This window comes from Pseudophryne corroboree, chromosome 7, assembly GCF_028390025.1.
Source record: "Pseudophryne corroboree isolate aPseCor3 chromosome 7, aPseCor3.hap2, whole genome shotgun sequence".
Lineage (NCBI taxonomy): Eukaryota > Metazoa > Chordata > Amphibia > Anura > Myobatrachidae > Pseudophryne > Pseudophryne corroboree.
Genome location: NC_086450.1, coordinates 170,293,232 through 170,316,037, shown reverse-complemented (window position 1 = coordinate 170,316,037; position 22,806 = coordinate 170,293,232).

Sequence of the window (22,806 nt, the reverse complement as noted above, 5' to 3'; positions counted from 1 at the left end):
ACCCCTGTCACTTTCAATTATTCTAGGGATACCATATCTACACACAAATTCCTGCACAATTTTCTTTGCAGTGAACGTAGCAGTATTTGTGGCAGCAGGGAACGCTTCTACCCAGTTGGAAAATACATCAATACAAACTAACACATATTTTAAATTCCTACAGGGTGGTAACTGTATGAAGTCGATTTGTATTACCTGAAAAGGTCCGTCTGTAGGAGGGATATGGGATGACCCTGTTGGTATTGTCTTTCCAATATTCTTCCTTAAGCAAGTAAAGCATGTCATTGCTGTCTTACCTGCATGAGACGAGAATCCTGGCGCACACCAGTAGGCTCTTACCAGCTTACACATACCCTCTTTGTCCAGATGAGTCAGACCGTGTGCCGCCTCAGCTAGGCTTGGAAGATATGCTCTGGGGGCCACCGGCTTACCTTGTCCACCTGTCCACAGTCCTGATGATTCCTGGCCATACCCCTTTGCCCTCCAGACTGCCTTTTCCTGTATGGAACACAAATTTTGCATTTTGATTAATTGTGTGTTGATCGTGTTAAATGTCATCAGTGATGTGATGTTCGTTTGTATGGGGGTGCTTGCTGCTGATTTAGCAGCTTCATCTGCACGGCTGTTACCAAGTGAAATTGAGTCTTGGTTGTAAGTGTGTGCTTTGAACTTGATAACAGCCACTCTGTCTGGTTCCTGTATTGCTGTCAAAAGCCTTCTGATGTGGGACGCATGCGCTACAGGTGTGCCAGCTGCCGCAATGAAATTTCTGAGGCGCCATAGGGCCCCGAAATCATGCACCACTCCAAAGGCGTACCTTGAATCTGTGTATATATTAGCTGACTTACCCTTGGCCATGTCACACGCTCTGGTTAGGGCGACCAACTCAGCAACTTGTGCTGAGTGCAGTGGGCCCAGGGGTTCAGCTTCTATAATACCTTTGTCATCTACAACTGCATATCCAGTGCACAAGTCTCCCAATTCTGTCTGTCTGTGGCAACTACCGTCAGTGTAGAAGGTAAAGTCTACTCCTTCCAGTGGGTTGTCACTGATGTCAGGTCTCGCTGTGAAAGTCTGATTCAGGTATTCCATACAACCATGCGTATCAGTGTCTGCACTTAATCCTCCTTCACCAACATTCTCATCCTCCACCCTTTGTGCCTGTCCAGGCACATTTGGCAAGTAAGTTGCAGGATTTAGTGAGCTGCATCTCTTAATGGTGATGTTTACCGGGGCCATCAGTGATAATTCCCACTTTGTAAACCGAGCAGATGAGACATGTCTGGTTTGGGCTGAGTTTAGTAAGGCTGATACTGCATGAGGTGTATGAATGGTCAGGTCATGTCCTAACACTACATCCATGCTTTTACTTAACAGCAAAGCTATCGCTGCAACACTTCACAAGCAAGTGGGGAGAGACTGCGCTACAGTGTCCAACTGGGCACTGTAGTAAGCTACCGGTCTGCTGGCATCACCATGTCTCTGAGTTAAAACACCTGCCGCGCACCCTGCACTTTCTGTACCGTGCAATTCAAAGGGCTTCTCATAATCTGGCATACCGAATGCAGGTGACTGTGATAGGCACTGTTTGAGTCTCTCAAATGCCAGTTCGGACTCATCTGTGTGCGAGATCCGTTCTTGTTTGTTCGAAGAGAACATTTCTTGCAAAGGTAAAGCCAGTATAGAGAACCCTGGAATCCAGTTTTGACAGTACCCACACATTCCAAGGAAAGTGCGGATCTGTTGCTGCGTTTGTGGCAGAGTCATGTCGCAAATCGCCTGTATTCTATCAGCAGTGAGGTGTCTCAGTCCTTGAGTCAAGCAATGGCCCAAATATTTTACCCTGGTCCGGCACAACTGCAACTTATCCTTTGAAACCTTGTGTCCCGTTTGGGAAAGATGAAACAGAAGCTGTTTAGTGTCTTTAAAGGACGATTCGAGTGAGTCAGAACACAACAATAAGTCATCAACATACTGTATTAGTACTGATCCACTCTCAGGTTGGAAGGATTGTAAACAGTCATGCAAAGCCTGGGAGAAAATACTCGGGCTTTCAATGAAACCTTGGGGGAGACGAGTCCAGGTGTACTGTACTCACCTGTATGTAAAGGCAAAAAGGTACTGGCTGTCAGGGTGAAGAGGGACAGAAAAGAAAGCAGAACAGAGGTCAATGACAGTGAAGAATTTTGCAGTAGAGGGAATTTGCATGAGGATGACAGCTGGATTGGGCACTACGGGGAATTGGCTCTCAATTATCTTGTTTATCCCCCTTAGATCCTGCACTAGCCTGTAACCCCTCCCCCCACTCTTTTTCACAGCGAAGATGGGACTATTGGCGGTGCTGGATGTCCTGACTAGGATGCCCTGCTGTAGCAGCCGCCCTATGACGGGGTATACTCCTAATTCTACCTCTGGCTTCAGAGGATACTGAGGGATTTTTGGAGCTATCCTACCATCTTTTACTTATACTACTACTGGAGCTACATTCGCCATCAATCCAGTGTCTTGTCCATCTTTGGTCCAAAGGGAACCCGGTATTTGTGAGATCATTTCCTCTACCTTTGATGGACACTTGTCTATAACAGTAGAATGCGACATTAGCCTTTGAGGGGTGTCTAATATATCTTACACTTCTTGAGCGTGGTTCTCGGGTATATCCAAGAAGACACCCTCAGGAGTACAGTATATGACACACCGCATTTTACACAATAAATCTCTGCCGAGTAGATTAGTCGGAGCCGATGCAGCCAGCAGAAAACAATGTTTGGTTTGCAAGGGCCCTATCGTAATCTCTGCAGGTCTACTCAAAGGGTATTGTTGCACCGTTCCTGTTACTCCCATTGCCGAAATAATTTTCCCGTGGTCTTTATACCTGACGTGGATTTCAACACTGACCTGGCCGCCCCTGTATCTACAAGAAATGGTAATGGTACACCAGCTACATCAACCGTGACCTCAGGTTCGCTTTCAAGGCTAGCAATCAATTTCACTGGCTGCAGACTACAGGTGTGGCCCAACCCCTATTGTGTATGGGTACCCTCTCGCAGCGCATTGGCAGCTACAATATGTGAGGGGGGTAGCTGAGAATTTTTGGAGGTCTGCCAATCTCTCCTTGGTGGGTACCTCCTAGTTTCCCCTCTATGTGGCTCATAATCTCTTCTATATGGTCCCTGATCCCAATTATGTGAGTTGTAGTGTGGTTCGTATTCCGGTCTAGGGGGTCGGTATATGTTATGTGTACCTTTATTCCTACAGTCCCTTGCAAAATGTATTTTCTTTTTACAATAGAAGCATGTTATTGATCGTGACTTACCATTAGGGGTCTGGAGTTTTGGCTGATGTAATTTTGTTGTGAGAGCATTTATACTTACTGTCATCAGCTTATCCCCCTGAGACTCCCTGTGTTTACTGATGTTCCGGTCGTGCTCGATAGCGGATTCTCTCAATGCAGCCACTGAGATACCTCTCCAGTTAGGTAGAGAGGTTTGTACCCTTGTTTTTAATGCCTCCTTTAACCCGTCCATTAATACAGTAACAGATACCTCCCTGTGATGCGCATTATCTTTAATGTCCTCGATCCCAGTGTATCTAGACATTTTCTGCAGTGCCCGATGTAAATATTCGGATGCCGTTTCACCTTCCTTTTGTCTTATGGAGAAAATGTTATTCCATTTGACAACAGTAGGGAAATATACTCCTAATTGCAGATTGATTTGCCGTACATTCTCCTGATTGTATTCATCAGTGAGAGGTACTTATGCATCTAACTTACTGTCTGCTATAAATTTTGTGATGTCAATATTTGAGGGTAAACACACTCGTAGCACTGTTCGCCAATCTTTATTTGTAGGCTCATGGGCGTTACCTAACTCTTTGATGAATCTCTGGCATCCGACTAGATCTTTCCTGGGATCGGGAAATTCAGACATAATTGACCTTAACTCTGCCCGGGACCAGGGACAATGCATGGCAATGTTCCTGATGGGAGTTACTCCCTGATTGTCAGTTTTCCCGTTGGGGACTGCAATTACCCTGACAGGATTTCATTAAATTACATCCTTCTGGTTTGATTCTACAATGTGGGGAGCTATAGTTTCTGCATAATGTATGGGACCATACTTACCTGTGGACACAACCTCACTTATCCCTCCGCTAGTGGGCCTTGCTACAACTCTTGATGGTTGGGCCGTGCCCACTTGAGTATATTGTATGGTGGCTGCTAGAGAGAGTGCCGATATCGTGCTGGGATCATCTTCCTGCTCACAATCCTGAGGAAAATTTAAAATGGGATACAGCAGGCAAGGGTTAGCGTTAGTACATTTATCAATCACATTCCTATCCTGTACCAATGCACCATTGCTTGTAGCCACTTTCTCCCCAACAATATATGGTGGTGGTGCGGTCGCCATTGTTTTCCCGCTAGGTTTGGAACCTGCTGCGCGAGCTATTTCCCTTTGCAAATCCCCCTCTTGCTGCCATAAATGTAAACAATCTGTATGTCTAATCCTTTGTTTTCTGGATTTTATCAGACATATCCTTATCCTTAAGTTCTGCAATACCTCCGGTTCAAAGCTGCCCACCTTAGGGAATGGTACCCTATCTTTGTCAGTCATACATAACCATTCATTGCAAAAAGCCTCCATGTGTGAACCATACTTTTCACACATAATAAACCTTGCTGACCCTCTCGGTCGCAATACTGACCTTTTCAGTCCCACTTCTTCAGCCTGAACCCTAACTACTAAACGCCCACTGCTTGTGCAATTGGATCCCATCGCTGACTTTTTGCCAATAAACGCAATCCCCAATGCACACTGCAGATAGACGGTGAAAGACACCTAGCGCTTTCACTCGCTCCTTCTCCGCTGAGTACCACGACTCACTCCAATAGTGACCACCGCGTACCCAGTGAGGCCCTATCTAGTTTCTATTTACTGGAAGTTGTTAGGAGTGACTTACCTTTTCTAGTAAATATCTGCCGCTGGAGATTTTCCTGAGAGAGACCAGCGAAAACTCCCTATACTCTTATACACAAATCACGCTTGCGTATGCTCTATACAGCGCTAATGATACCGTGATTCTACGCAAAAAACTCGTAAAAGGGGTATCAAGTTGAGCTATATATCACACCCACAAACGCGCGGTCCAATCGCACAGCGTATAGGTACTTGTTACCTATCTGCCGTACAACCACGGGTCGATGTACAAACTGCGACCCTCAGCTCGGAGCGTAACAAAAAACCTTTTTACTTCAATACTACACAATGCACAATTCCCTATTACGCTCCTCTGCAAATCTCCTCACGATTTGCATATTTCAATCTATATTAACGTGAGTCAGCCACCTCATGCCACCAAGCCTTCACTTACTTGGTGTACCACGGGACCCGATTTCCGGGGTTCAAATCCACTCACTCCTACATTCGCTCACTCAAATACACTTTGATTTTTCTGTACAGAAAATTTTAATTCATTCAGATAGGCAGCTTTACCCCAGAGGCAATACAGTTTAAACAAAAGTTTTTTTACTAATCTGCTTTAGAAACCGAGTAGTTTTGTGCTATTGTAGCATGGCTACTGTCCCACCTTTGAACTAAACAACACTATTGTGTAATTTGTACTTATCGCCCGCACTTCTTACGCACTTTGCGTAAACACGCGACCGTGCGTGTCTCGTACGCTGCGTGCGCAGTCCTGTACTTTGTCCGAGACACGTGTACAAAACCGTGCGTCTGCAGTAAAACAAATCCCAAAACTTCTATAAATGTGAGCAATGCTAACTATAATCGCTCACTTAACACAACACCCAGTTTTTTCTGTATAAACCTTTACAACCAGGCCAGACTGAGTTTGTGTCTTTACACTTACTTCCTTAAACACTTATTTTATTTTTAAATATATAGCAACAAATATCTCCGGTTTCACACAGATCTAAATGAAATTAGCAATCTGAGTTTTATGGCAACAATGTGAGAGGGTATGCAAAGTATGGGTGCGTTTTGTGTACGCTATTTGGCGCCAAAAAAATTTCACAGATTTTTAAATAGCTTTTTTCCTGTTGTATTACGGGTTCTACCAGCACCTCTGCAAACCATACAGAGCAGACGTCATCAAATCAGCACACAAGAAGGGTTTTCATTGCATCCATCGACCACGAAAAGGTTACGTAGGATACTTTCTTTCCGCCCTTTGCTGATAGATTTAGTCTGCTATGACCTGTTAGGCTGTAAGTATGTGGAAATCGGACGATGCCCAAATTGTAAACGCTGATTTACATACAGGACTAAAAGCAACACTTTAAAAAGACATTTCATACACTTTAAATGAAGCCACTGCGGCCGCTATACTTAATCCACAATCTACGTAATTATTACACCATTAGCGTACAGAGTCCCGTACTGTGTACGGACTTTGCGTACAAACGCTGCGCTGACTGTACAAAGTACACACAGCGTGTACACACCCAAAGTTACACAGTGAACCCTTAACAGATATGCATGCAATAGTAATACACTTTAAACCTTAGCAGGGAAAGCAAAACACGACACCAGATTTGTATTTAAACTGCTGGGTTCCGACACCACAGCATATTATTACTGAAAGGGGGTTACAATCACAAAGCAATACAATACAATAGATAAATGGCTACAGTCAATGGTACATACTTGTTTGAATTTCGCCGCGCTACCCAGTCTGGTCCTCGGTCATCTAGATAGATAACTTTGTGAGTCTTGAGAGAGAGAGAGAGAGAGACCAGGCTTGCAGCTGGCTCCTTTTATATAATCTTCCAAAACTTAACACAATGGATACTGTAATCTCTTTGTCCATTGGACACAGGGATTGTCATTTACAGTACAGGATAGGTCATAGGTTGGTTTGAATAGGTGGGCAATGTCTGTTCAAGATGCACTTGTGGGTAGTCTCCTCTGGGTTCCCGCCGCATACCTAATGTACAGTAAATACAGTTTATATCTATATTCTGCTCCTGAACATAACTATTCGCAGGAACGTGCGATCTTCTGCAAACCAACACCGGAATATTACCCTTAAAATACCCTACAGCTGGATACCAAACACCACCTTATAACCTTGTTCTGTCCCCTCCTATCCTGTAAAGGTGAATCCCTTTGTTCCGATACCATTTATACTGTTGTAACTTGCTGGTGTGATGCAGGGAGACTATGTGTACATTGTGCACTATTTGGATTAAATATGTAATGTGTTTTGATAGCTTTTCCATGCGTCCACAAACCTTACCGTAAATACTCATACTACGCGCTAATGCGCAGGACCGCGGGAGCGACCATGCGCAAATTGCGAATATGCGCACGCACGGCAGAACAAGTACACGCACGGAGGCCATCTGTGTGTAGTTTGTACGTGATGTGTGTAGTGCAATATTTTTCGACTTCGACACTACTCTACACCCCATTGTCCAATCCTTGTGGAGCCCAGTGTACCCCGCAGCAGAAATTAAGTTTGTTGTGTAGAGGTCACTGTTGTGCTCTCTGTATTGAACAGAAAACACTAGTATAGTCTGCGTTCTTGATGGGGCTGGTAGGTTATATCCTTGCTTATAGCTCTTGACATAAAAATTATGTATATGTTTCTAATGGCTGTTTAAGCCACGCCCACTTTATATAAACCACTTCTCCAAGATATTTGTTATTCTCCTTTTTTTGTTAAATCGTTTTATTGGTTTTTACAAACATGGAAAAATAAGCAAACTGCAATAGATAGTAAGAGATGTAGAAAAGAAAAATAGGAAGGAGGGTGCTAAGGATATGCATCAATTGCAAGATGTTGGACAATCCTTCCAACAAACAATTATTATAAACAATTACAGACATCAAAAAACAGACATAGAAAGAGGTAAAGAAGAGCGGATAGGGGTGGGAGTGGGTGAAGACAATAAAAAAAAATAAAGGGGGGGGGGGGTCGGCCAGTCGAGGTCATTTTCACCGATAAACTAAAGTAGAATTAGGAAAGCAATTACAATAGACAGTTGTCAGTGGCGGTTCAGCATTAAAGTGTAATGTCCAAGGTGTCCAAGTTTTGGTAAAAGAATCCGGAGAGTCATGAAGTGCAGCCGTAATGCATTCCAGTTTGTATGTGAACCAAATGGCGTTAATAGTAGCAGGTAGAGTGGGAGGGGCTATGGACTTCCAATTTGACGCAATTTGGCATTTGGCTGTGTTCAATATGTGCTTTATGTAGGTGCGTTGGTGACGTGAGGTGTCAGGGATGGGACGGGAGAGTAAGGAATATAGGGGTGTGTCAGGTATAGTTATATTCGTGACATCTGAAACCAATTTATGGATTTGCCGCCAATATTGGCGGATAGCTGGACAGGACCACCAAACATGCAGCAGGGTTCCTTGGTGCCCACACAATCTCCAACAATCAGCAGAGCAGGAGGGGTAAATATATTGTAGTCTAGCAGGCACCAAGTACCATCTGTAATACAATTTATAAGAATTTTCAGCTATGCGGACAGATATAGAACTCTTGGTAATTTCTTGTCTGATATCATCCTATTCCTCAACAGTTAAGGTTTCTCCCACGTCTCTCTCCTATGCCAATTCGTGACTTTCCTTGGGAGGGACGTTGTGTGACAATAGTACCCGGTGGATGCATGAAAGCAGTCCCTTAGTTGAATGGGGGCCTCAGCACCACGTTTCAAGAGGGGTCGCTATGATAGGGTGAGTGGGTTTAGTAAAAGTATTGTAGAAATGTCGTAATTGTAAGAACTGATAGAAAACTGAATGGGGGAGAGAGAAACGGGATTGTAGATCCACAAAGGTCGGAAATGAGGAGAGAGGAGCTAGGTCCTGTAGAAAGAGAATGTTGTGTGCGGTCCAATATCGGAATGCAAGATGATTGTTGCCCGGGGGGAATTGTGCATTGTTCCATAAAGGAGCTAAATAAGGGTTGTGAGAACGGAGTAGATAGAAACGAGTACAAAGATCCCATATCGAGAGAGAAAAACGTATTGTTGGTAAAAGTAGAGTAGAGTTTGGACGGGAGCGGGTCGGACACCATAGTAAGGTTGAGGCCGAATACATATGCAATGAGTGCGCCTCAAGAAAAGTCCACGTTCTTTGTGCGGGTGGCGAGTGCCAAAGAACACAAGTGGCCAGGTGTGTGGCTCGATAGTAATGAATAATATCTGGCAAGCCGAGACCGCCCTCTGTACGGTGCTGCTGGAGTAGTCGCATTTTGACTCTAGGTTTTTTACCAGCCCAAATAAAGTTAGATAGGTCTCATTGAAGATTTTTCAGTATTTTAATGGGAATGTGGATCGGGAGGGTTTGCCATAAGTACAATAATCGCGGCAGTAGGTTCATTTTAACCGCAGCGATAAGTCCAAACCAAGAAATAAACAATTTATTCCAAGCAACCAGATCAGATTTTATTGAGGAAAGTAAGCGTGGGAAGTTGGCTGCATATAGCGATGAGTAGGATTTGGTTAAGTAAATACCTAGATATTTGAGTTTAGTGCTTTGCCATTTAAAGTAAAAAGAGGATTGTAAGTGGTGAAGATCTTGTTGAGGTATATGTAGGTCCAGGACCTCTGTTTTGTCAGTATTGAGTTTATAATTAGAGAAGGAGCTATATGTCCGAATCTCCTCAAATAAGTGTTGTAGGGAGGAGCACGGGTCGGTCAGGGTTAAAATTACATCATCCGCATACAAAGCAATTTTATACTCGTGATTGTCCACTAAGATGCATGAGATGTTAGGGTTCAGTCGAATTTTTGCCGCTAGTGGTTCCATCACAAGGGCAAAAAGCAGGGGAGAAAGTGGGCAGCCCTGCCGGGTGCCATTTCTGATAGGTAGAGGCGGTGAGGAAAGACCGTTAACCAGAATAGAAGCCGAAGGATTGCGATAGAGCGAGGTGACAGCATTATAAAAAGCACCTATATCAATCCTATAGTCTGCAGGGTTTGTTGTATAAAGGGCCAGGCCACCCTATCAAAGGCCTTTTCCGCATCGAGAGCCACCACCAGAGTCGGGAGGGATTCCTTATGAGAGAGATGTATGAGATCAATAAGACGTCGAGTATTGTACGCTGCCTGACGATTGGGGATGAAACCTACTTGGTCCAGGTGAATTAATGCGGGAAGATAAGGAGCGAGCCGATTCGCAAGGATTTTGGCGAATAACTTCAGATCCGTGTTCAGTAATGAAATGGGTCTATAATTTTTCATATCTAGCGGATCCCGATCGGGTTTAGGGATAACAATAATATTGGCTCTGGTGGTGGCTGCATCGAGGGAGCCCTCCTCCATCAGTGAGTTAAAGAGTGAGTGTAGCATAGGAAGAAGGGCGTGGGAATTTTTTTATAATAGATAGCGGTGTAACCGTCTGGACCTGGGGCGGAAGAGCGGCGGAGTTGCTTAATCGTAGCAAGAATTTCTTCGTGAGTGATAGGAGCATTGAGTATTTCAAGGTCTATCGTAGAGAGAGTCGGCAAATGACAGGAGGAAAGATATTGTTGAATAGCAGAAGAAAGATTATAAAGGGAAGTATAGTAGTCTTGGAAGTGAGAGGCCATCAATTTAGGGTCACAGGTTGTGGATCCATCAGGGCATTTCAATGCCAGTATACGATTGAGCGTGCATTTCGCACGCAACCGACGGGCTAGTAGAGCATCCGCTTTATCTGATATTTCATTAAATTTCTGACGGATCCACAAGAGTGATTTAATCGTTTTTTTAGTAAGGATCTGCGACAACTGTCCTTTCAGAGCGAGAATTTTTAGATAGAATTTGTGTTTGGGAAAGCGTTGGTGAAGAAGAGTTAACGAAGTCAGCTCAGCCTCCAGATCAGCGATCCGTTTAGCTGCTATCTTCCTCTGGGCAGACGTAAGATTGATGAGAAGGCCCCATAGTGTAGCTTTGTGTGCTTCCCATAATATAGCAGGCGAGATAACCAGTAGAGTCATTCTCCGTATGATATTGGTGAATCGCAGTATCGATTTGAGACACGTTAGAGGAGTTAAGAAGAAGTGACTCATTTAGGCGCCACGTGCGCGTAGCTGAAGGGGTGTAAGGGGTAGCTAAGTCAAGCGTTATCGCATAGTGGTCTGTCCATGTGGTCGGGATCACCTGGGCTCCCAGAAGGGTCTGAGTGGAATCTCGATCTACAAAGATATAATCGATACGAGTATATAAGTCGTGTTGCGAGGAATAGTGAGTATAGCCCGTTGCTGAGGGATAAAGTGTTTTCCAGCTATCATATAGGTTGTGAGCTGTGATGCATGATTGTAGAAGTTTAGATAGCTTTGCATGGGGGGAAGGCCCCAAGCATGGGCGTGATCTATCCGCATGGGGGTCAAGGGTAGCATTACAATCACCGGCCACAATAACCCAGGTATTCAAGAACTTAGCGAGGTGTTCAGAGAACGTCTTAAAGAAGGAACCCTGCTGCATGTTTGGGCGTAAATTGATGCCAAGGAGATAGGTGTTTGATTGAGGGAGCCAGAGAGGATGACAAACCTACCATGGGTGTCAAGGACCGTGTCTCGAACAACCAAGGGGAGGTCTCAGTGGATCAATATAGCAGTACCTCTACGCTTAGCTGTCATTGTAGAATAAAAGGCTTGGGGATAGCGTTTAGAGCTTAAAGAAAGGTGGGGAGCTGTGAAGTGGGTCTCCTGTAGGAAAACTATGTCCGCCTTCTGTCGGGTGAAAAAGTGAAATGCCATGGACCGCTTAGTCAGGGAATTGAGGCCATTGACATTAATAGATAAAATCTTCAAAGTCATGGAGGATAAAAATCAGTAAGGCTCAGTAGGAAGAATAGTCCACGAAATGGCCGACCAAGGAAGACAAAAGAGGGGTTAACAAAACAGGAATAGAAACGGGTAAAGGTGAACATGAGAATGAACTCAAGGGACAGACCTTTTCCTAAAAGCGGGTTTGGTCTATGAGGGAAAGGGTTGATGCCATGTAGGCAGTCCCTTCGGAATGGGGGGTAGCGCCAGTAACAGTAAACAATAAGAAGGAGGAGGAACATAGGGAAAAAAGGAAAATGCATTCTGCGAGCCAGTGTAAGGGGCGTGAAAAACTAGATCAGAAAGGAAAGACGAGCAAAACGAGAAGAGGAGACAGTACAATTAACAGTTATACATACAATAATATCACATCAAAATACCAAAGTAGTATAATGTAAGATCAGCTAACTTATCTAGAAAAAAACGAAACATCAGTTTGGCGAAGATTGTAACATAAATGAAATAGTGGTATTTTATAATAAACATAGTATCCGGGGTGGGCATTGTACGCCTAGAAGCTCGAGTCATCCCTCAGAACAGAATAACAGATTAGCTTTACCAATTCAAGGCATGGAACTAACATAAGAGTGGGATTACCCAGGGTCAACGTGTAGAAGTCCCCAATAACACATAGTCCACTAAGCAACAAAAGTCAAACATATAGAACAATGTAATCTGAAGGGGGAAAAGTTAACATATGGAAACAAGCGTAGCAGGAAAAATATGGATATCAACTCAACTTCTCATTTAGTAGACCATTCGGGTGTAGGCGCCAGAGGCCTCTTAGAGGAGGTGGTGGCGAGTTGATTTCTAATCTCGTCAGGGAGAGAGTCAGAGATGCCAAGGGACCTGAGGAGGTCATATCCCTGAGCAGGGGTTTTAATCGAGTGGTGAGAGCCATCTTTGGAGACATGTAGTTGGAATGGGAACCCCCATTTGTACTTAATGGAGTGGTCACGGAGAACCTTGGTGATTGCAGTAAGGTCTCGACGTTTCCGAAGTGTAGAGGGGGCCAAGTCCTGATAAATCTGAAGCTGAGTCCCAGAGTAAGCAACAGATTGGTGCTCACGAGCCGCCATCATGAATTTCTCCTTTGTTTTGTAGTAGTGGAACCGTAGGATAACATCTCGAGGGGGTTGAGTGGGGGGAGGACGTGGGCGCAGCGCTCTGTGCGCTCTATCAAGACGATAAAGATCTTTAGGAATCTCAGGAATCAGGGTCAACAGTAGACCATCTAGGAAGCCCGGAAGGCCCTCCATAGTAACACTTTCCGGTACGTTACGAATCCGGACATTATTCCGGCGGTTCCGGTAGTCCATATCTTCCAAATGGTCCCCATGATGATCCAACTCTGCACGAATCACAGTCAACTCCTGTTCGACCACTGCTTGATACTGGCAGACTTCATCTAGTTTACGTTCCAGAGAGTCAGTACGGGTGCCTAAATCAGCAAGCTCAGTTCGAAATTCGGCAAGAACCGATCTAATTTCCGTCTGGATAGTCTTGGTGACGATAGCAACAATATCTTGAGTTGTGAGACTAGCTTTCGGAGACGGGGCATCGTCGGTATCCGACAGGGGGTCAACGTTGGGGGAGTTACGAGGAGTAGCGCCTGCTTTCTCCCATGCACGGAGTATACTGGGTTTAGCAGGGGTCAGAGTTTTGAGTTTCCTTTGTGACATAATGAAATGAGAGAGGTAGACGGGTAGCAGCAGAGAATGTCGGCTCGGTGGAACACTGGGCTTAAACTTGAAAGGGCTAAAAGATGGCTCCCAGAGGTCCTATGGCTAGCGCATGGAATAGCCCCTAAACACTATGAGGCCGCAGAATGATTTAGCATAAAACAAGCATTAGGAGTGTGTCACATAGTAAGATATGATCCCGGAGAACGGAGCAAGGTGTAGATTCTCCGTAGAACTAGCGGGGCAGCAGTAGCTGATTTGCGAGAACAGCCCGCTCACTCAGTCACGGACCAGCCAGCAACCGGGTGGCGTATATAAGACCCCACACGGCCCACTTCCGGGCCTGATTTGTGAATGGTGGGGAGGGGTAATAAAGAGGGCGCTCATTCCCAGATTAATCAGGGTGCTGAAAAGTATAGAACTGGGAGAGCACATACGAGTACTGAGTCAGGGCCCAGGGGAGGGGGGGCTCACAAAGCACCTGGAGGTTCCCTGACAACCAGGTTATGACAAATGGTCGTCTACAGGGAACAAAAACTCAGGGCTGGAGGGCTGGAGGGGGGGGGGGGGGGAGCTAACAGAGCACCCGGAGCAACAGATGTATTCACCGAGGTCTGCCCAGCTCAGCCACGGTGAGCTCAAGCGGTGCTAGCGTCTGCGGTCCGTGAGGCGGGGATCCGGGGCCGAGCAGCGCCTCACTCACCCGGATCACTGAGGTATGCAGCAGGGGACCAGGAACAGGCAGGCGGCTGGCGGCGGAGAGGATCCCGGAAGCTCAGCGGTCCGTGCGGCTTCAGACGAGGAGAGGCTGTAGGGAGCCGCGGCAGCGATCAGCGTCCCAGCTCTCAAAGGGACTCGTCAGGCAAGACAGGGGGGGCCATCACCCGATCTCCGGTCACCGAGGAGTAGTGACCGCTCAGTAGGTACCTTGCACCCAGACCCTCCGGGGGCCGAAGGGGGGGAGGGGGTGCAGGAGGTGTGTAAAGGCCGGTACAGCAGAGAAGAGGCTCACTGGAGGTGTCCTGAAGTTGGAATCCCGATCTCGGATGTCCGGACCGGGCTGCCCCCAAACTTTAGGTCCCGGCTTCACGCTGGGGGGAGGGCCGCAATCCGCAGGAGCGCTAAAAAGCACTCCCCGACTCCGCAGGTCCCCCACAGCGGCACTTGCACAACAAGAGGGATCGAGGGGGATATCCTGGAGCGCCCAGGGAGGGAGGAAGTGGGAATAATAGGTAGGCTAATACAGTATCTCCTGGAGCTTCAGAAAAACACGTCCTCTCTCATTAGTGGTTAGGCCACTCCCCCCTGTTATTCCCATTTTTCAATTGCAGTTGTTAGGTAGAAAAGTGGGGGCCACATGCTTGTGTTTGTCCCCCAGGATGAAAATTGCCAGCCAGCCCCTGGATAAGCCACATTACTTACCCAGTTATACCCTTTCAGTCCCAAGTGGTGATGCAACTGACATACATATGACTCTGCATCCCCACACTTGATTCTGGACTATGTGCAATGCGAAAACATGCATGAGACAAGTGGTATTAATGAGGTTAGCATTACCCAGTGTGCCGAAGAGACCATTGGCTGAAAATGGGGCATGGTCTAATGGGGAAAGGGACATTTTCATCACTCAACACTTCCAGAGATGCAGGGCTGCCCCCAGAGACTCTTCCTTCACTGTTGCCTCCTCCTCGGTGACCGGACATTGCAAAATAATGTCACAGTGCAACCACACGGCTCCCGGTCTCTGTGGTGGAGCCAGCATTTTGATTTCACCCCCACGGATTGTGACACCCAGTGCCGTCAGCACCCCCCTAAAAATGCCACTGCATGATATACTCCCCAAATGGATGTACATTAAACCCTGCATTAGCCTTAGTATTGGAGGAAATGTTTTCAAGCTATATACACAAAAACATGTTTTAGAAGTAAACCCTGTGCACTGTGTTAGGATAGGAAGGTACTGTGTTAAGATAGGAAGGGTACTGGGGCAATATATTTCAGATGTGTAGCCCCTTACTCAGGTGGAATATGGAAAATCTAGGTCTTGATAGAGAAATCTAGAATGGAGGTCACATATGAAGATTTGTTTGTTTACACCTTTGTCGCTACAATCCTACCTCATGTTGTAGACCCTGTAATGTTATATCATAGTTTATATGGCCTGTAGTAATATATTTGGTAGGACAGAGGCAAAATTTATGTTATGCTTACCCAAAGTGCACGAGCCACCTTACACTCTGCAGAGGAAAACATTTTAGGGCATTTATGTGAATACAGCCACAAACATCAGGCCTCAACAATGTCACTAGTTCTTGAATTGCATACCTACAGTGCATCTGGAAAGTATTCACATGTGATTTCCTGCGCGCTGGCAGGGAGCTACTTGTTGCTGTCTGGGTCGCAGCGGCTGCGTGTGACATCATGCAGCTACTATGGCCTCCCCCCCCCCCGTGCAGGCGTGCCCAGACTGCGCCCCTAAAACAGCAGTCAAACAGCGCTGGACCGCCCAGCGACCGCCTCCGCCTGTCAATCAGGCAGTGGCGATTGTAGGGCTGAGGCGGCAGTCGGCTGTCTGGAGTGTGCTGGTGCACTGCGGCACTGGTGCAGTTCAGACCTGATCGGCTGCTGTGTAAAAATGCACAGCAGCAATCAGGTCTGAATTAGGCCCATTGTGTGTAGAATTTTGAGGGGAAAAAAATAATTTATTCCATTTTAGAATAAGGCTGTAACATTTTCAGATCTAAAATGGGCATTAAGTGAAATCCAAAGACAAATCTTTAAAACCTGTCCCCTGATAGGGTGACATAATATTGCCACAAATTTGCTATGTCTACTAAAGTGAATGCCTTGATTTTGTATTGTATGTGAATAGTATTTCAACTTCAAGTTAATAGTAAAGCTAAACAAAAATTGAATTAGCCAATATAGATACACATTGCTTTCATGAGAGCGGATAAACCAAACTTGGCATTATGTTGTGGGCTTCAGCAAGTGTAATGATCCAGAACAACAATCAAAGTCGATCGGAAGAACAATTGAAAGTCTATATGATGAATCACGCTTTTCCTTTTATGATCATTTGCAGATGCAGATAGTTATGTGTGTGTTGGTGCGTAGGGCACTGGAAGTCACCCTTCGTGCCCTTGACGTGCTGTCTTATGGGAGGAAATTTGGCGAAAGCCCTCGAGCAATGGGGTAATTGACTTAAAAGGTCAGACGGAATTTCCCAAGCACATTTCCCTTTCACATCAATTATGTGTCTGCAACTTTGAAAAGAAACAATACAACATTTATCTTTGTAACTGATATTTTACATATTATAAAATATATCTACATACATTGATTCAACAAGGAGCAAACAAGAGTTGATGGCCATTGTCTGGAATTCAGCAAATATCGCAAGGTTAACATTACATGTGCCGTAGTAATGTGTCACGTGATATCCTCTAAGGATTTCAGTTGTAGATAGGAATGTATATTTCATCTTCATACAGACTGAATGTTATCCTTTATAAATCAGCAGAAGCAACCTGTACACACGGAGTTCATTTTGATGCCTGGGGACCCACTGAAAAAATGCCCACTTTATCTGTAATGACCACAAGAACTTTTATTTCTGCATTTTATACCAATAAAATCAAACACTGACACTTTAGGCCTGATTCAGGAGCCCAATTCTGGTCCCGATGGAGAAGCAGCGCATGCTGCAAAGTACAGATGTTCGGTACTTCGCGCATGCACCTGGCCCATACTGTGGTTTTTGGGTCCATGATGTTGGTCGCACTACGGCATCAGACTGTCAGTGATTGCTGTTTGAGGGCTGAGAGGGGGCGGCAAGGGTCTCTGTTTCCCAAAACAGAGGCATGTCGCCACCGTTGTTGGGTAGGAATGGGGCCAGGATGTACCTGGCCTATTAGTAGTAGATGTGGCGGTCGGTTTGCGTGACCCCATGGGTCGCAGATGATCTGATACTACATCCTAGGACACAGCTCGGATCAGTAATGCATGCAAGCGGCGTGGTGCCTCCTACTGCTGCATTACCATATCAGAGCTATCGCTGCTGCTTCCATGTAAGCAGCAGCGATAGCTCCTCTGTCCACATCTGAATGAGGCCCTTTGTTTTTACATTCAGTGATGAATTTTACCTATGGGCTGCAGGACTACAGCCTTCCCACCTACTGTATTCCAACGTAAAATCTGACACCTCAGCTCAGTGAGCCAGATGCAGTCCATGAGACTGCATTGGCTACAGTGTGACTGGCAGTGACTTCCTATTGGAAGTCCTAACTGCCAGTCACCTGCAGGACAGGCAGTCCCATTGGGAGGTTTTTCCTCCCTCTGGGACTGCCAGATCGGGCTGTGCATAGCAGAGAGCTGGCTTCCTGTAGAAAGCCACTTCCTGCCTTTCAGCACTAGCCGGCTCCTATGGGCTACAGCTGTTGCGGTCCGTTACTGGGCATGCATCGGTCCTGGCTCCTGTCAGCTACATTGTATAGGTGCAAGGACCTGGCCGGCGGAGGGGACAAGGCAACTTGGACCAGGCAGCATGGCCAGCGGCAGCACCCCTCCTCCATCCAGGTAGGAACCGCCGCTGATTACATTATCGATAGCTCTCATTTAGGAGCAATGTACTAAGCCTTGTAGAGTGATAAAGTGGAGAGAGATAAACTTCCAAACAAATAGTTCCTGTCATTTTTCAAACATAACCTGTAACATGGCAGTTAGGAGCCCATCTCTCTCCACTTTATCTCTCTCCAAGGCTTAGTACAAATCCTCCTTAGACTTTGTCAGCAGGAGCACTCATTAATTCTGTACACTTTGCTACCCCAAAAACATGCTGCCTTAGACAGCTGTTTCAGTTGGCCTCACTGATGTCACAAGGCAGTCTGTAACAGAGAAGACAACAGACTTATGGGAAGATGTACTAAGCAGTGAAAAGAGTGGATGAGTGAGCCAGTGAAGAGACGTTGCCTATGGCAACCAATCAGCTGCTCTGTATATGCTGACATCTGACACGTTACAATAGCATTAACATATGTGATGTGGTAGTTGCTGCTTGTGTGCACTGAGTTGTACTGCATCACCAGTTCCTATAACATCTCCCAGCTGTTACATAGACAAAGGGCCTAATTCAGACCTGCGGGGTAATTCTGAGTTGATCGCAGCAGCAAGTTTGTTAGCAATTGGGCAAGACCATGTGCACTGCAGGGGGGACAGATATAACATTTGCAGAGAGAGTTAGATTTGGGTGGGTTATTTATTTTGTTTCTGTGCAGGGTAAATACTGGCAGCTTTATTTTTACACTGGAATTTAGATTTCAGTTTGAATACACCCCACCCAAATCTAAATCTCTCTGCACATGTTATATCTGCCCCTCCTGCAGTGTACATGGTTTTGCCCAACTGCTAACAAATTTGCTGCTGCGATCAACTCTGAGTTACCCCCCTGATCACAGCAGCAAAGTTGTTCTCTAATAGGCAAAACCATGGGGGTGATTCAGACCTGATCGCTGCTGTGCGCTTTTGCACAGCGGGCGATCAGTGATTAACTGCGCATGTGTATGCACTGCAGTGCGCACGCGCGGCGGCAAACAGCAACAGGCATCGTCGGTCAGTGACAGGCTGGTGCAAAAATTCTAACAACACAGCCATTCGCATTCTGATTGACAGGAAGAGGTCATTTTTGGGTGGTAACTGACTGTTTTCTAGGGAGTGTCAGGAAAAACGCAAGCGGGCATTCCCAAGCGTTTTCAGGGAGGGTATGTGATATCAGCTCGGCCTCGATCACACTGTAGGAGTAAGTGCTGGGCTGCACAGAGACTGCACACACTGGTAAAAAAAAACATCCACTGGTGAGTGAGGTGCAAACGGATTTGCAGCTGTCTGCTGCTGCCTGAGGGATTTTTAGCAGCTCGGCGTACACATGCGATCCCACACTTGCACGGCGAATATACACTCCCCTTGGGCGGCCACTATCTGATCGCAGGACAACAATTTTAGCAGCCTATCGATCAGGTCTGAATAAGGCCCCATGTGCATTGCAGGTGGGGCAGATATAACATGTGCTGAGAGAGTTACTGTGTGGGAATAATCTGGTGTCCTGGACATTACTGTGTGGGGCATAATCTGGTGTCCTGTGCTGGGCATTACTGTGTGGGGCTAATATGGTGCAAGGGGCATTACTATGTATGACATAGGGCCTGATTCAGAGTGGTACGCTAACGCAGCTGCAAGGGCGGCTTTATATGCAATGCAACTGCATATATCTGTAAGTAAACCTGCCACCCAGAAATGAACAAGACATCCACTGTAGCGACCGCAACTCATTTGCAATTGCGTACACATACGCAGCCTATATGCAAGACTGGGAAACATCGACTGCTCAAATAGTTCTATGGCTACACAGACTGACCACGGCAGTCAGAGCCGGCCCTAGGCATAGGCAAACTAGGCAACTGCCTAGGGCATTTGGAATGCCATGGGGCACAAGCAGCTTCTGCTGATTAAAATGATATGCGGCATGCCTATATTCTGTGTGTGACTGAGGCTGTATCTGCTTACGAAATGCTACATTACAGTGTATTCCTGGAAATCACTGTAACATAGAATTCTGTATACAGATACAGCCACAGTCGCACAATATAGGCATGCCGCATATCATTTTAATAAGCATAAGCTGCTTCTGCGTCCTAGTCACATAGTAATGCAAATAAGATGCAATTTCTGCAAAAACGGTGCCCTGCCAGCTGACTCACGCCAGGCATCTCCTTCTGCATGGCTTATTAAGGCAAGATGTATGAGGACACATCTGTATCCAAGCAGAGGCAGAGGTCACAGAGTTAGTGGCCGTGTGAGTGCTGTGTGTGGGTGGGTTGGTTGTGCAATAGTGTTCAGCATATGTGTAAGGAGTATTATGTGTATCATGTGTATAAATGCATTAATAATGTGCGGCATATGTGTAAGGGGCACTATGTGTGTCATTATGTGTATAAGGGCATTAATAATGTGCTGTATATGTGAAAGGGACATTATGTGTATACGGGGATTAATAAAGATTGACAATGTGTAAGGCGCATTATGTTTTAAGGACATTAATAATGTATGTCATATGTGTAAAGGGCATTCCTGTGTGATATTATGTGTATAAATGCATTACTAATGTGTGGCATTATGTGTATAAGGTGCACTACTGCGAGTTCTAATGTAAATAAAGAGCAATGGTGTAATGTGAATAAGGAGTGCTAGGGGGCACCAGCCAAAATCTTACCTAGGGCATCATATTGGTTAGGACCGGCTCTGACGGCAGTAGTCACGTAGGTGCCATGATTTTGTATATTAGACAGGGCCGGATTAACAATGGGGCGGATGGAGCTGCAGCTCTAGGCCACCACATTGAAGTAGGCCCACAGAATTGCAGTGCTTCTGGTGACAGGAAAATGTATTTTCCTGTCTCCAGCAATCAGCCACCTGAAGCCCCGCCAACGAGACCCCCACCGAGTGTCAAATACAAATTATCATTATCATAGGCTTCATAAGCCTTCCCCGAGTATGTAGCGCTGCAGCGCTTCCACTGCCCCGTTTGCCTCCGGTGAAGGACGGGAGGAGGGCTCTGGCTGGTTGGAAGCTGCTGCAGCAGGGTGATAATTTCAAATAGAGGCTGTACCCTACAGCAGCACCACTGGCCCCGGACCTGTTGTGCAGTGTGCACAGTATGATGAAAAGAGCCGTGAGGAGGAGGTAGGCGGGAGGCTGAGAATGTGCTTGATATGCTGAAATTGTTTAATCAGGCCACTGCTGCATTCTGGTGAGGAGCCTGACCGGAGGAAATGCCCAGTGTTTCTGAATCCCTAAACACCAGTGGTTTCTGAGACAAATGACTCAACAGGGAGACCACTGGAAACTAACTAAAGTATGCAACTCCACGTTTAGATTTTAATACTATTAATACTACCTGTTTAATCTACATAAAAAAATGAAAGAAAAAGTTTAATTTTATATAGATAGATAGATAGATAGATAGATACTACGAGTATTATAAATAATAGAATCAGCTACAATAGCTTCTTACTTCAATGTTTCAGATGCCTTTAATTTAGCACCTTTTTCGTCAGACGAAAGGTAGCAAATAAAAGCACCTGAAACAAGACTTGTATGAAAAGCCAGCGGCCAGGATCCCAGCTGTCAGTATACCGACAGCGGGATCCCAGCCACCTGTGTGACGGCAGCAGGGCGAACATTAGCAAGCCACTTGCGGGCTCGATTTACTCGCTGCGCTCACCACAGGTTATATTCTTCCTCTATGGGAGCGGTATTGTAAACGTCCCTCCCCTCCCCCCCTTCCCCCTCGAAAACATTGTAGAAAGAAGCTGCTGTAACAGTTTCTGTTATTTATAATTCTTGGAGTGTCACCAGAGGCAGAACTCTGGGAGGCAACGGAGTCATCTGCCGCCGGGCTCCTGCTCTGAAGGGGGGCACCTCTCCTCCCATTCTGTGACACCAGTGAAATAAGTTAATTGATAGCTGCCGCTATCTTTTCAGTAGCCGACTTCCTCAAGGGTCCCTGCACCTTACAAATCACACCCTCTTTATTATACTGAATATACACATTTTACAAGTATCACACCCAGGATTAGAAACCACAACCTATTACACTGGAAGCAGACACCTTACTGATGAAGCTGCTTGCGCCTGTATAGGAAATATGAGAATTTTAACTATATGAAGATACTTCTCTGACAATTACACGTAACTTCATATAGTTAGCATTCTCGTGCTTCCTCTACAGGAGCAAATAGCTCCATCAGTAAAGTGTCTGCTGTTACACACACACACACACACACACACACACACACACACTTATCTTGATATAGGAAATAGGGGGGCACAAATATTTATCTTGCCTCTGGGCACTGGGACGAACTTACGCCACTGAGTGTCACACTCTTTTTTGTTGGTCTGCATAGTTCCATTGCTCCGGGGGAAGGCACCCAGGTAATATATGCATGAAGTGGAGTACCAGTTGATTAGGATGCTTTTTATATATATATATATATATATATATATATATATACACTGCTCAAAAAAATAAAGGGAACACTTAAACAACACAATGTAACTCCAAGTCAATCACACTTCTGTGAAATGAAACTGTCCACTTAGGAAGCAACACTGATTGACAATCAATTTCACATGCTGTTGTGCAAATGGAATAGACAACAGGTGGAAATTAAAGGCAATTAGCAAGACACCCCCAATAAAGGAGTTGTTCTGCAGGTGGTGACCACAGACCACTTCTCAGCTCCTATGCTTTCTGGCTGATGTTTTGGTCACTTTTGAAAGCTGGTGG